We start from the raw sequence: 12,500 nt of genomic DNA, 5'->3' as shown, positions 1-12,500 counted from the left end.
AATTTGATGCCCGATGAGGAGCACACCTCTGGGCTAAGGGTGGTGGTATGCTCGGCCCCCCCCCTCTGGATGTTTAAACTGACTTCCATGGACCCCGGTGATGCGAATTTGATGCCCGAGGAGTGACTCACCTCTGGGCTAAGGGTGGTGGTATGCTCGGCCCCCCCTCTGGAGGTCTAAACTGACTTCCATGGACCCCGGTGATGCGAATTTGATGCCCGAGGAGTGACTCACCTCTGGGCTAAGGGTGGTGGTATACTCGGCCCCCCCTCTGGAGGTCTCGAATGACTTCCATGGACCCCGGTGATGCGAATTTGATGCCCGATGAGGAGCACACCTCTGGGCTAAGGGTGGTGGTATGCTCGGCCCCCCCCTCTGGATGTTTAAACTGACTTCCATGGACCCCGGTGATGCGAATTTGATGCCCGAGGAGTGACTCACCTCTGGGCTAAGGGTGGTGGTATGCTCGGCCCCCCCTCTGGAGGTCTAAACTGACTTCCATGGACCCCGGTGATGCGAATTTGATGCCCGAGGAGTGACTCACCTCTGGGCTAAGGGTGGTGGTATACTCGGCCCCCCCTCTGGAGGTCTCGAATGACTTCCATGGACCCCGGTGATGCGAATTTGATGCCCGATGAGGAGCACACCTCTGGGCTAAGGGTGGTGGTATGCTCGGCCCCCCCTCTGGAAGTCTAAACTGACTTCCATGGACCCCGGTGATGCGAATTTGATGCCCGAGGAGTGACTCACCTCTGGGCTAAGGGTGGTGGTATGCTCGGCCCCCCCTCTGGAGGTCTCGAATGACTTCCATGGACCCCGGTGATGCGAATTTGATGCCCGATGAGGAGCACACCTCTGGGCTAAGGGTGGTGGTATGCTCGGCCCCCCCTCTGGAAGTCTAAACTGACTTCCATGGACCCCGGTGATGCGAATTTGATGCCCGAGGAGTGACTCACCTCTGGGCTAAGGGTGGTGGTATGCTCGGCCCCCCCCTCTGGAGGTCTCGAATGACTTCCATGGACCCCGGTGATGCGAATTTGATGCCCGATGAGGAGCACACCTCTGGGCTAAGGGTGGTGGTATGCTCGGCCCCCCCTCTGGAAGTCTAAACTGACTTCCATGGACCCCGGTGATGCGAATTTGATGCCCGAGGAGTGACTCACCTCTGGGCTAAGGGTGGTGGTATGCCCAGCCCCCCCTCTGGAGGTCTCGAATGACTTCCATGGACCCCGGTGAAGCGTATTTCATGCCCGATGAGGAGCACACCTCTGGGCTAAGGGTGGTGGTAAGCCCGGCCCCCCCTCTCTGGAGGTCTAGATTGACTTCCATGGACCCCGGTTAAGCGTATTTCATGCCCGAGGAGTGACGCCCTCTGGGCTAAGGGTGGTGGTATGCCCGGCCCCCCCTCTGGAGGTCTCCAAAACCTAAGTCGAGACTTCCATGGACCCCGGTTATCCGAATTTCATGCCCGAGGAGTGACGCCCTCTGGGCTTAGGGTGGTGGTAAGCCCGGCCCCACTCTCTGGAGGTCTAAACTGACTTCCATGGACCCCGGTGATCCGAATTTCATGCCCGAGGAGTGACGCCCTCTCGGCTAGGGTGGTGGTAAGTGCAGCCCCCCCTCTCTGGAGGTCTAAAATGACTTCCATGGACCCCGGTGAAGCGAATTTCATGCCCGAGGAGTGACGCCCTCTCGGCTAGGGTGGTGGTAAGCCAGGCCCCCCCTCTCTGGAGGTCAAAACTGACTTCCATGGACCCCGGTATAGCGTATTTCATGCCCGAGGAGTGACGCCCTCTGGGCTAAGGGTGGTGGTATGCCCGGCCCCCCCTCTGGAGGTCTCCAAAACCTAAGTCGAGACTTCCATGGACCCCGGTTATCCGAATTTCATGCCCGAGGAGTGACGCCCTCTGGGCTTAGGGTGGTGGTAAGCCCGGCCCCACTCTCTGGAGGTCTAAACTGACTTCCATGGACCCCGGTTATCTGAATTTCATGCCCGAGGAGTGACGCCCTCTGGGCTTAGGGTGGTGGTAAGCCCGGCCCCACTCTCTGGAGGTCTAAACTGACTTCCATGGACCCCGGTTATCCGAATTTCATGCCCGAGGAGTGATGAACCTCTGGGCTAAGGGTGGTGGTAAGTGCAGCCCCCCCTCTGGAGGTTTCCAAAACCTAAGTCGAGACTTCCATGGACCCCGGTGATGCGAATTTCAAGCCCGAGGAGTGGTGCCCTCTGGGCTAAGGGTGGTGGTAAGCCCGGCCCCCCCCTCTCTGGAGGTCTAAAAGGACTTCCATGGACCCCGGTATAGCGTATTTCATGCCCGAGGAGTGACGCCCTCTGGGCTTAGGGTGGTGGTAAGTGCAGCCCCCCCTCTGGAGGTTTCCAAAACCTAAGTCGAGACTTCCATGGACCCCGGTGATGCGAATTTCAAGCCCGAGGAGTGGTGCCCTCTGGGCTAAGGGTGGTGGTAAGCCCGGCCCCCCCTCTCTGGAGGTCTAAACTGACTTCCATGGACCCCGGTGTAGCGTATTTCATGCCCGAGGAGTGACGCCCTCTGGGCTTAGGGTGGTGGTAAGCCAGGCCCCCCCCCCTCTCTGGAGGTCAAAATTGACTTCCATGGACCCCGGTTATCCGAATTTTATGCCCGAGGAGTGACGCCCTCTGGGCTAAGGGTGGTGGTAAGTCCGGCTCCCACCCTCTGGATGCGTTCAAAACCTAAGTCGAGACTTCCATGGACCCCGGTGATGCGAAGTGACATGCCCGAAGAGTGGTGCCTTCTGGGCTAAGGTTGTGATAAGCCCGGTCTCTCCTCTGGAGGTCTGTGGTTTTAAAGTGAATATTTTCTAAGTCCCTCACCTGAGATTTTAAGAGAATCAGGACCCTCCTCAAGCCTCGTAGCGAGTCCGAGGGAGGTTCATCGTTGTCGGCTATGCGAAAGGGGTTCAGACGCCTCTAATCCTGTGGGCATATGGTTTCTCAGCCTGGTGCCGTCGGGATATTAGGGAGGCATTAAATCAGACGTAAGTTTGGGTAACAGCGATGCGAAACGCTATGCCCAAAGGAGTGGCTTCCCGATGGGCTTGAAATAATGGGAATGTCCGCTCTGCTTCCCTGGATGTGTTCAAAACCTAAGTCGAGACATCCGTAGACCCCGTTGATGCGAATTCCATGCCCGAGGAGTGACGCCCTCTGGGCTTAAGGGTGGTGGTAAGACCGGCCCCACTCTCTGGAGGTCTAAACTGACTTCCATGGACCCCGGTGATTCGAATTTCAAGCCCGAGGAGGTGCACACCTCCGGGCTAAGGGGATGGTTTGGGTGGCCTCCCCTCTGGATGTGTTCAAAACCTAAGTTGAGACATCCATAGACCCCGGTAATCCGAATTTCATGCCCGAGGAGTGACGCCCTCTGGGCTTAAGAGTGGTGGTAAGACCGGCCCCACTCTCTGGAGGTCTAAACTGACTTCCATGGACCCCGGTGATGCGAATTTCATGCCCGAGGAGTGGCGCCCTCTGGGCTAAGAGTGGTGGTAAGACCGGCCCCACTCTCTGGATGTCTAAAATGACTTCCATGGACCCCGGTGATTCGAATTTGAAGCCCGAGGAGGTGCACACCTCCGGGCTAAGGGGATGGTTTGGGTGGCCTCCCCTCTGGATGTGTTCAAAACCTAAGTTGAGACATCCATAGACCCCGGTAATCCGAATTTCATGCCCGAGGAGTGACGCCCTCTGGGCTTAAGGGTGGTGGTAAGACCGGCCCCACTCTCTGGATGTCTAAAATGACTTCCATGGACCCCGGTGATGCGAATACACAAGCCCGAGGAGTGGCACACCTCTGGGCTAAGGGGATGGTTTGGGTTGCCTCCCCTCTGGAGGTCTAAAAATGACTTCCATAGACCCCGGCGAAGCGAATTTAAAGCCCGAGGACTGGCACCCCTCTGGGCTAAGGGGATGGTTAGGGTGGCCTCCCCTCTGGATGTCTAAAATGACTTCCATGGACCCCGGTGATGCGAATACACAAGCCCGAGGATTGGCACACCTCTGGGCTAAGGGGATGGTTTGGGTTGCCTCCCCTCTGGAGGTCTAAAAATGACTTCCATAGACCCCGGCGAAGCGAATTTAAAGCCCGAGGACTGGCACCCCTCTGGGCTAAGGGGATGGTTAGGGTGGCCTCCCCTCTGGATGTCTAAAATGACTTCCATGGACCCCGGTGATGCGAATACACAAGCCCGAGGAGTGGCACACCTCTGGGCTAAGGGGATGGTTTGGGTTGCCTCCCCTCTGGAGGTCTAAAAAATGACTTCCATAGACCCCGGCGAAGCGAATTTAAAGCCCGAGGACTGGCACCCCTCTGGGCTAAGGGTGGTGGTTAATCCGGCCCCCCCTTCTGGATGTGTTCAAAACCTAAGTCGAGACATCCATGGACCCCCGGTGATGCGAAGTGACATGCCCGAGGAGTGACGCCCTCTGGGCTAAGGTTGTGATAAGCCCGGTCTCTCCTCTGGAGGTCTGTGGTTTTAAAGTGAAAATTTTCTAAGTCCCTCACCTGAGATTTTAAGAAAATCAGGACCCTCCTCAAGCCTCGTAGCGAGTCCGAGGGAGGTTCATCGTTGTCGGCTATGCGAACGAGGTTCCAACGCCTCAAATCCTGTGGGCATATGGTTTCTCAGCCTGGTGCCGTCGGGATATTAGGGAGGCATTAAATCAGACGTAAGTTTGGGTAACAGCGATGCGAAACGCTATGCCCAAAGGAGTGGCTTCCCGATGGGCTTGAAATAATGGGAATGTCCGCTCTGCTTCCCTGGATGTGTTCAAAACCTAAGTCGAGACATCCGTAGACCCCGTTGATGCGAATTCCATGCCCGAGGAGTGGCACACCTCTGGGCTAAGGGTTGGTGGTAAGTCAGGCCCCACCCTCTGGAGGTTTTCAAAACCTAAGTCGAGACCTCCGTAGACCCCGGTGATGCGAATACCGAAGCCCGAGGACTGGCACCCCTCTGGGCTAGGGTGGGGATAAGATATGCCCCCACCCTCTGGAGGTTTTCAAAACCTAAGTCGAGACCTCCGTAGACCCCGGTGATGCGAAATGACATGCCCGAGGACTGGCACCCCTCTGGGCTAGGGTGGGGATAAGATATGCCCCCACCCTCTGGAGGTTTTTAAAACCTAAGTCGAGACCTCCATAGAACCCCGGTGATGCGAAGTGACATGCCCGAGGACTGGCACCCCTCTGGGCTAGGGTGGTGGTTAATCCGGCCCCACCTCTGGAGGTTTTCAAAACCTAAGTCGAGACCTCCATAGACCCCGGTGATGCGAATACCGAAGCCCGAGGACTGGCACCCCTCTGGGCTAGGGTGGTGGTTAATCCGGCCCCCCCTCTGGAGGTTTTCAAAACCTAAGTCGAGACCTCCATAGACCCCGGTGATGCGAATACCGAAGCCCGAGGACTGGCACCCCTCTGGGCTAAGGGGATGGTTTGGGTGGCCTCCCCTTCAATCCCGATGATTCGTTCGATATATGCCCAGGGAGGTGAACACTTCTCTGGGCGTGAGGGGGTCGAGCGTATGAGGGTTGTACCCCGTTATGGTTCCTACTATAAACGAATCCGAGCGGCGGGTCCACAGGCCACCGACCACCTGCCCACTTGCGGGGTGGGTGCGACGGGCCGCCCGCCGGCAGTTGTCCCCGTTCCTAACCTAACTCTTGCCCGTGCGCGAGTCGAAAGGGGCATACAAACCCCCGAGGCGAAGACCGGCGTTCCGCTTGGTCTAATGTGGGATCTCCCAGATTTTCCCCTCCGCGGGGACTTGGGAGCGCACCACCGGGCCCCCGCGCTGGAAACGGCCGGAGGCAAAGAGCGCATTAGAGGTGTCACGGATCGGTCTTTTTAAACGGACCGCGGCTGGAAGTTCGCAGGGGAAGAGGCGCTCGGTTTACGGTTCCCGGGCCCGACCCCCTTCGTCTTCTTAAATCGAGAAAACTAACCGTAGGCTCCGGGGGGGCGAATCGTAAAACCTTTGCCGACCTCCTCGCACTGCGAGGGGGCCAGGATTTTGCGGCTTGTCCGCGTATCGGTCCTACCAAGGACCGCGGCTGGAAGTTCGGTGGTGAGCCCTCGACCTTACGAGATTGGGGGCAAAACCCTTCGTCTTCTGAACATCAGACGGCTCCGGGGGGGGCGTACCGTAAAACCTATGCCGACCTCCTCGCGCTTTGAGGGGGCCAGGAAATTCTCTTCCATTCTCTTCCCTTAAACGGACGTCCTTTACGCCCGTTCGAAATGCGGCATACCCGGAGCACCAGGGGCAGGCTTCTAATCCGAAATAATACCGGCTTTTAGAACGATCCTCCCCGCCACGTGCTCCAGCCTCCATGGCTCGTGGACCCCCCGTAACAGGGGGTCCGCTTGTCCCAGAATCGTTCCGAGGGAGACTTAGCCTATCCGTCGGTCTAATTTCCACCGCAGTTTGGGTCCGTTAAAAGGTCCGAGTCGGTGGTGCCTTAGGGTCGGGATCCTATTGAGGGAAGGAACCGGCCCCTAGCCTGCACCGTCCGGGCCTTGAATCGTACATTTTCCAAGTAGTCAAACCCCCGATTGCAGACCCACCTCCGGGGGGTCTCGTTCGAAAAGCCTTTCCGCGGTGCGCGTCTCTTCCTCCTTCGGGGGGTCGAGTTCCACGCACCACCGACTCTCTCTCTTTCCCCAAGCCGGGTTTGAGTACCAGAGGGATCGGCCTGGTTGATCCTGCCAGTATCATATGCTTGTCTCAAAGATTAAGCCATGCAAGTCTAAGTACACACGGGCGTTGGTACAGTGAAACTGCGAATGGCTCATTAAATCAGTTATGGTTCCTTTGATCGCTCCACACGTTACTTGGTATAACTGTGGTAATTCCAGAGCTAATACATGCAAACGAAGCGTTGGAAGTGGGGGTGCCGTTTCGAGGTGGTCGGTGACTGGTTCACCTTCCCCCCTCGGCGCCCCCCACGGATACGTGCATTTATCAGAACCAAAAAACCCCCTCCCGACTCCGGTCGGGTCCGCTTTGGTGACTCTAGATAACCTTTGGCCGATCGCAGAGCCCTTCGGGGCGGCGACGTCTCATTCGAGTGTCTGCCCTATCAACTTTCGACGGTAGTCTACGGGACTACGTGTGGTGACCACGGGTAACGGGGAATCTGGGTTCGATTCCGGAGAGGGAGCCTGAGAAACGGCTACCACATCCAAGGAAGGCAGCAGGCGCGCAAATTACCCATTCCCGACACGGGGAGGTAGTGACGAAAAATATCGGTGCGAGGCCCCGTTTGAAGGTTTCGGGACCGAAATGAACTCAATCTACGTCCGTGGGTGAGGACCCATTGGAGGGCAAGTCTGGTGCCAGCAGCCGCGGTAATTCCAGCTCCAATAGCGTATGTTAACGTTGCTGCAGTTAAAAAGCTCGTAGTTGGATCCGGGGACGGGTCCCGGCTGCCGGGCCTCTGCCCGTCCGGACTTCGCGGTGGGAAGCTGCCCCTCTCCGGGGGGGTTGGGGACCCCCCGCGGGTCTCTGGGTGGAGGTCGCGGGACCTTGTCCCTACTCATCCGGTGTCCTCTGCTCCCTTCCTCCGCGGAGAGGCCCTTAGCTGGGTCGTCCGCCGCGGTTGAATACGTGGGGGGCGGAAGGGTCCGGTGCGTTTACTTTGAACAAAACAGAGTGCTCAAAGCAGGCCGAAGCGTGCCTTGAATGGACTGAGCTAGGAATAATGGAATAAGGCCTTCCCATGGGGGGCGAGTCGGAGCTCTTCGGCGAGGCGGCCGGGCGGGGCCGTTTTCTGGCCGCCGCACGGTTCCCCGAGCCGGGGGGGTATCCGACCGCTCTCTTGGTCCTATTTCGTGGGTTTGACGGACCAAAGGTCATGATTAAGAGGGACGGCCGGGGGCATTCGTACCGCACCGAGAGAGGTGAAATTCGTAGACCGGTGCGGGACGGACAAAAGCGAAGGCATTTGCCAAGAATGTTTTCATTAATCAAGAACGAAAGTCGGAGGATCGAAGACGATCAGGTACCGTCGTAGTTCCGACCGTAAACTATGCCGACCCGCGATCCGGCGGCGTTGGGTTAACGACTATGACCCGCCGGGCAGCGTCCGGGAAACCACGAGTCTTTGGGCTCTGGGGGGAGTACGGTTGCAAAGCTGAAACTTAAAGGAATTGACGGAAGGGCACCACCAGGAGTGGAGCTTGCGGCTTAATTTGACTCAACGCGGGGAACCTAACCCGGCCCGGACACGGTAAGGATTGACAGATTGACGGCTCTTTCTCGATTCTGTGGGTGGTGGTGCATGGCCGTTGGTAGTTCGTGGAGCGATTCGTCTGGTCAATTCCGGTAACGAACGAGATCCCATCCTTTAAGTAGTTACACGGCCCCTCTCCTGGGTCGGACTCTATCCCCGAAGGTCCCCGTTCGCGGGGGGTCCCCATCGGGGTGGGGGTGTTGGGGGTTTCGGCGGGGGTCCGGTTCTACCCCGGATCGGTTCGGGGAGGTGATGCGGTTGACGGGGGTTCAGTTCTGCGTCGAGTGGGTGGCTCCGGCCTCTCCCCTTCGCGTTCGGTTCCCTCCCCGATGCCGTCCGCACCTCGTTCCGCTCTCCGGGTGTGGGTTGTCCGTCCTTCGCCTTCGCCTTCGCCTTCCCTCTCCCCTCCCCGGTGCCCTCCCGCTTACCGCGGGCCTGAAGGTTGGGGTTCGCCCGGTGGGAATCAGCGGTCGGTGGCTAAACTTCTTAGAGCGATTTGTGGCACAGAAGCCACTTGAGAAATGGAGCAATAACAGGTCTGTGATGCCCTTAGAAGTCCGGGGTCGCACGTGAGCTACAATGGCTGGTTCAACATGTAAGTTACCCTACGCCGAGAGGTGCGGGCAATCCTATGAACGCCATTCCCCGCTGGGGACAGGGGATTGCAACTATTCCCCTCGAACGAGGAATTCCAAGTAGGCGCGGGTCACCAGCCCGCGTCGATTAAGTCCCTGCCCTTTGTACACACCGCCCGTCGCTACTACCGATCGGATGCCTCGGTGAGGTCCTCGGACCGTCCCCGGGGCGGCCCTCGAACGGGGGTCGCCTCCGGGCGATGGGAAGTCGATCGAACCCGGACATCTAGAGGGAGTAAAAGTCGTAACAAGGTTTTCGTAGGGGAACCTGCGGAAGGATCAATAACGGTGACCTGGCCGCGGTCGGCGCCCGCAGTCCGTGCCGGTTGTCGAGTCGGACTCGAGAGGCCGAACCTCCCCCCCGGCGGGTACCTTCAAGGTATGGACCGCAGAAGCCTCGTACCTTTCGTCGTCGGCCGACGTGAGTCTCTCCCCCCTCCGGGTGGGTGGACGTAGCGAGCCGGCTTCGGAACTCGGGGTTATGCGAGGACCGCCTTAGGTGCATAGGTACCCCGGTCCGCCCCTCCCGTTCGCGGGGGGAAGAGTGGCGCCGGAGCCGCCCGCCGGGTAGTTAAACCCAAAAAACCATTGATCGTTGAAGGCTTGATTGTGCGTGCGCGAGTCAAAGGGGCTTACTCACCCCCAGGGCGTTGGCCGGTGCTCGCCGGCCTCGGTGGGATCTCCCTGAACCCATCCCCCCGGCACAGGGGGCGGTGGTGGACGGGAGCGTACCGCCGGGCGAAACTCTTTCCCCTCACGGGGTTAGAGCGGAGCTTAAGAGCGCATGCAAAATACCCCCGATGTTGGCTTCGCAGAGACGGACCGTATAATAGTCTAAGGCCGGTGCGCGAGTTGAAGGGGCCTCACGAACCCCGGATGCGTTTATAAACACCCGAAAGGAGACGGCCGGTGCCCGCCGGTCCTGACTAGGTGGGATCTACCCAGCGCCTTCCCCTAAGCGGGGACTTGGGAGCGTACCACCGGGCCTCGCTCATACCCTCCGGGGTGGAGAGCTTGGCTTTGAGCGCACGCCTGAATGCCTTAGACCGGGACCCGTAACGCAGCGAACCAAACCCCTGGGCCTCGCCGGGAACGGCGGGTGCCTAGACCCCGGTCTCCTAAACCACGTAAGTCTCGGGCACCTACTCGGGCGATCGTCCCCCGGGCCGTAACTCCTCGGTCCGGTGGTGACGCCCAGGTTCAATGACCTTTCCCCCCCTGCACGGGGGTGGAAGGCACCCGGCTTGAAATATATTGGCAAAAATTGTCTCTTGTTCGAATGGCTTCCTTCGCCCGGCCTGTAACGGGCCGGGCACAAACCCGAATACGACTCTTAGCGGTGGATCACTCGGCTCGTGCTTCGATGAAGAACGCAGCCATCTGCGTTAACTAATGTGAATTGCAGGACACAGATCATCGAAATTTCGAACGCATATTGCGGCCGCGGGGGTCCATCCCGCGGCCACGCCTGTCTGAGGGTCGCTTTACCCATCGATCGGTCTCCGCGCCCCCGCTGAGAGAGAGAGACCGCGGCTGGAAGCTCGCAGGGCCTGAAAACGGCCCTTCGTCTTCCCAAACGAAGACTCGGTTCCGAGCCAGTCCACGCGGCCCGTGTTGCGAGAGAGCTCCGTACAGGGAACGGAGGGAGAGCCGAGTAGGTCCGGGTCCACGTCCGTTACGGTCTCTCCCCGAGTCCCGAGCGGGGCTCCGCGCAGTCGGACGCGGGGGTGGCGAGTGCCGATTAAACCCAGCGAGCGGGCGAGTGAGCGGGCGGGCGAGCGGCCGGGGTGGGGGGGAAGGTGTCGCGGAGTTCGGTCTCGTGCCGGGCTCTCGCCCCTCGCCCCTAGCCTTCGGCCCTCCGCCTCCGCCCTCGCCCCCGCATAAGAAACCTCTGTGTGCGGCCTCAGATCAGACGAGACGACCAGCTGAACTTAAGCATATCAGTAAGCGGAGGAAAAGAAACTAACAAGGATTCCCTTAGTAGCGGCGAGCGAACAGGGAAGAGCCCAGCGCTGAATCCCACTTTCCCCTGACCGGGGTTGGCCGGGAAATGTAGCGTACGGAAGTCCGTAAGATCCGTCTCGGTGCGGACGCGGGACCAAGTCCTCGCGAACGTGGCTTCTTCCCATAGACGGTGAAAGCCCGGTAGCGAGTCCCGCGTTCCCGCCCGGGTAGGTCGGGCTTCTCGGAGTCGGGTTGCTTGGGAATGCAGCCCAAAGCGGGTGGTAAACTCCATCTAAGGCTAAATACCGGCACGAGACCGATAGCGAACCGAGTACCGTGAGGGAAAGTTGAAACAGGACTTTGAAGAGAGAGTTCAACAGAGCGTGAAACCGTTGAGAGGTAAACGTACGGGGACCGAGAAGACTGCCCCGGGGGATTCAGCCGGGCGGACGGCCCCGCGCTCGTCGGGTTCCGCGGTCGGGGGTGCGAGCGTATCCGGGCGAGAGGGGTGGGGTGCCGACTCCACCGCTCCCCGCTTCGGCTCTGCGCTTCGCCTCTGGACTTCGGGCCTGTCGGGCGTACGGAGGTCCGGCCCCGCCCGGTGTACTTTCCCCGCGTGGTGGTGAGTCGCGACCGGCTCCGGTTAGGCTTGGAAGGGCCCGAGGGTGAAGGTAGGTCCGTCCGGAGAAGGGAGTCCCCACGCGGCCCCCGGACACGGGCGTTCCGCTACAGCCCCTCGCTCCGACTTCGCCGATAACGCCGGGGCCGTGGAGCAATGTCCTTTCCGCGTTCTCCCCTCCTCCGGGATGGGGATGGGGGCCCCCCCCGATCGTTCGGTCGAAGCGGGCCGGCTGGGCTGTCCTCAGCCCCGGGCTAGGCCCGCTACGGCGATGCGGGGGGCGATCCAGGCCCACAGCACCCGAACGCCTAAGGTCAGCGGCTAAGTTCGGACCCCGAACGACCCGTCTTGAAACACGGACCAAGGAGTCTAACGCGTATGCGAGTCGAAGGGACCAGAACCCCCGGAGGCGCAACGAAGGTGAAGGCCGGCGCGCGTCGGCTGAGGTGGGATCCGTCCTAACCCTCCGAGGGGGCGGGCGGCGCACCACCGGCCTGCTCTTCCCACGTGCGGAGAGCGGAGCCAGAGCATACGCGGTGGTACCCGAAAGATGGTGAACTATGCCTGGGCAGGGCGAAGCCAGGGGAAACCCTGAGTGGAGGCCCGCAGCGGTCCTGACGTGCAAATCGGTCGTCCGACCTGGGTATAGGGGCGAAAGACTAATCGAACCATCTAGTAGCTGGTTCCCTCCGAAGTTTCCCTCAGGATAGCCGGCGCCGAAACTTCAAGTTTTATCCGGTAAAGAAATGACTGGAGGCCGCGGGGCCGAAACGGGCCTCGCCCTACTCTCAAACTTTAAATGGGTAAGAGGCCCGGCTCGCAGGCTTGGAGCCGGGCATGGAATTGACGGTGCCGAGTGGGCCACTTTTGGTAAGCAGAACTGGTGCTGCGGGATGAACCGAACGCGCGGGTTAAGGCGCCCGACGCAGACGCTCATCAGACCCCAAGAAAGGTGTCGGTTGATATAGACAGCGGGGCGGTGGCCATGGAAGTCGGCATCCGCTAAGGAGTGTGTAACAACTCACCTGCCGAATCA

The 12,500-nt window shown here is 59.7% G+C and overlaps 1 non-coding gene and 1 pseudogene across 1 annotated transcript; both read left to right on the top strand.

Moving 5' to 3' along the window:
- Positions 1 to 10,229: 10,229 nt before the first annotated feature.
- On the top strand, positions 10,230 to 10,383 carry LOC136679814 (5.8S ribosomal RNA). The gene has a single exon (XR_010796598.1). It is a non-coding gene; the product is annotated as a 5.8S ribosomal RNA (ribosomal RNA).
- A 416-nt stretch (positions 10,384 to 10,799) lies between these two features.
- The window catches only part of LOC136679866 (28S ribosomal RNA), a 4,635-nt pseudogene continuing 2,934 nt past the window's right edge, over positions 10,800 to 12,500 (top strand).

The sequence above is a fragment of the Hoplias malabaricus genome, chromosome Y, assembly GCF_029633855.1.
Source record: "Hoplias malabaricus isolate fHopMal1 chromosome Y, fHopMal1.hap1, whole genome shotgun sequence".
Classification (NCBI taxonomy): domain Eukaryota; kingdom Metazoa; phylum Chordata; class Actinopteri; order Characiformes; family Erythrinidae; genus Hoplias; species Hoplias malabaricus.
Note: the sequence above shows the minus strand (reverse complement) of the source record. Positions and strands in the feature narration are given on the sequence as shown.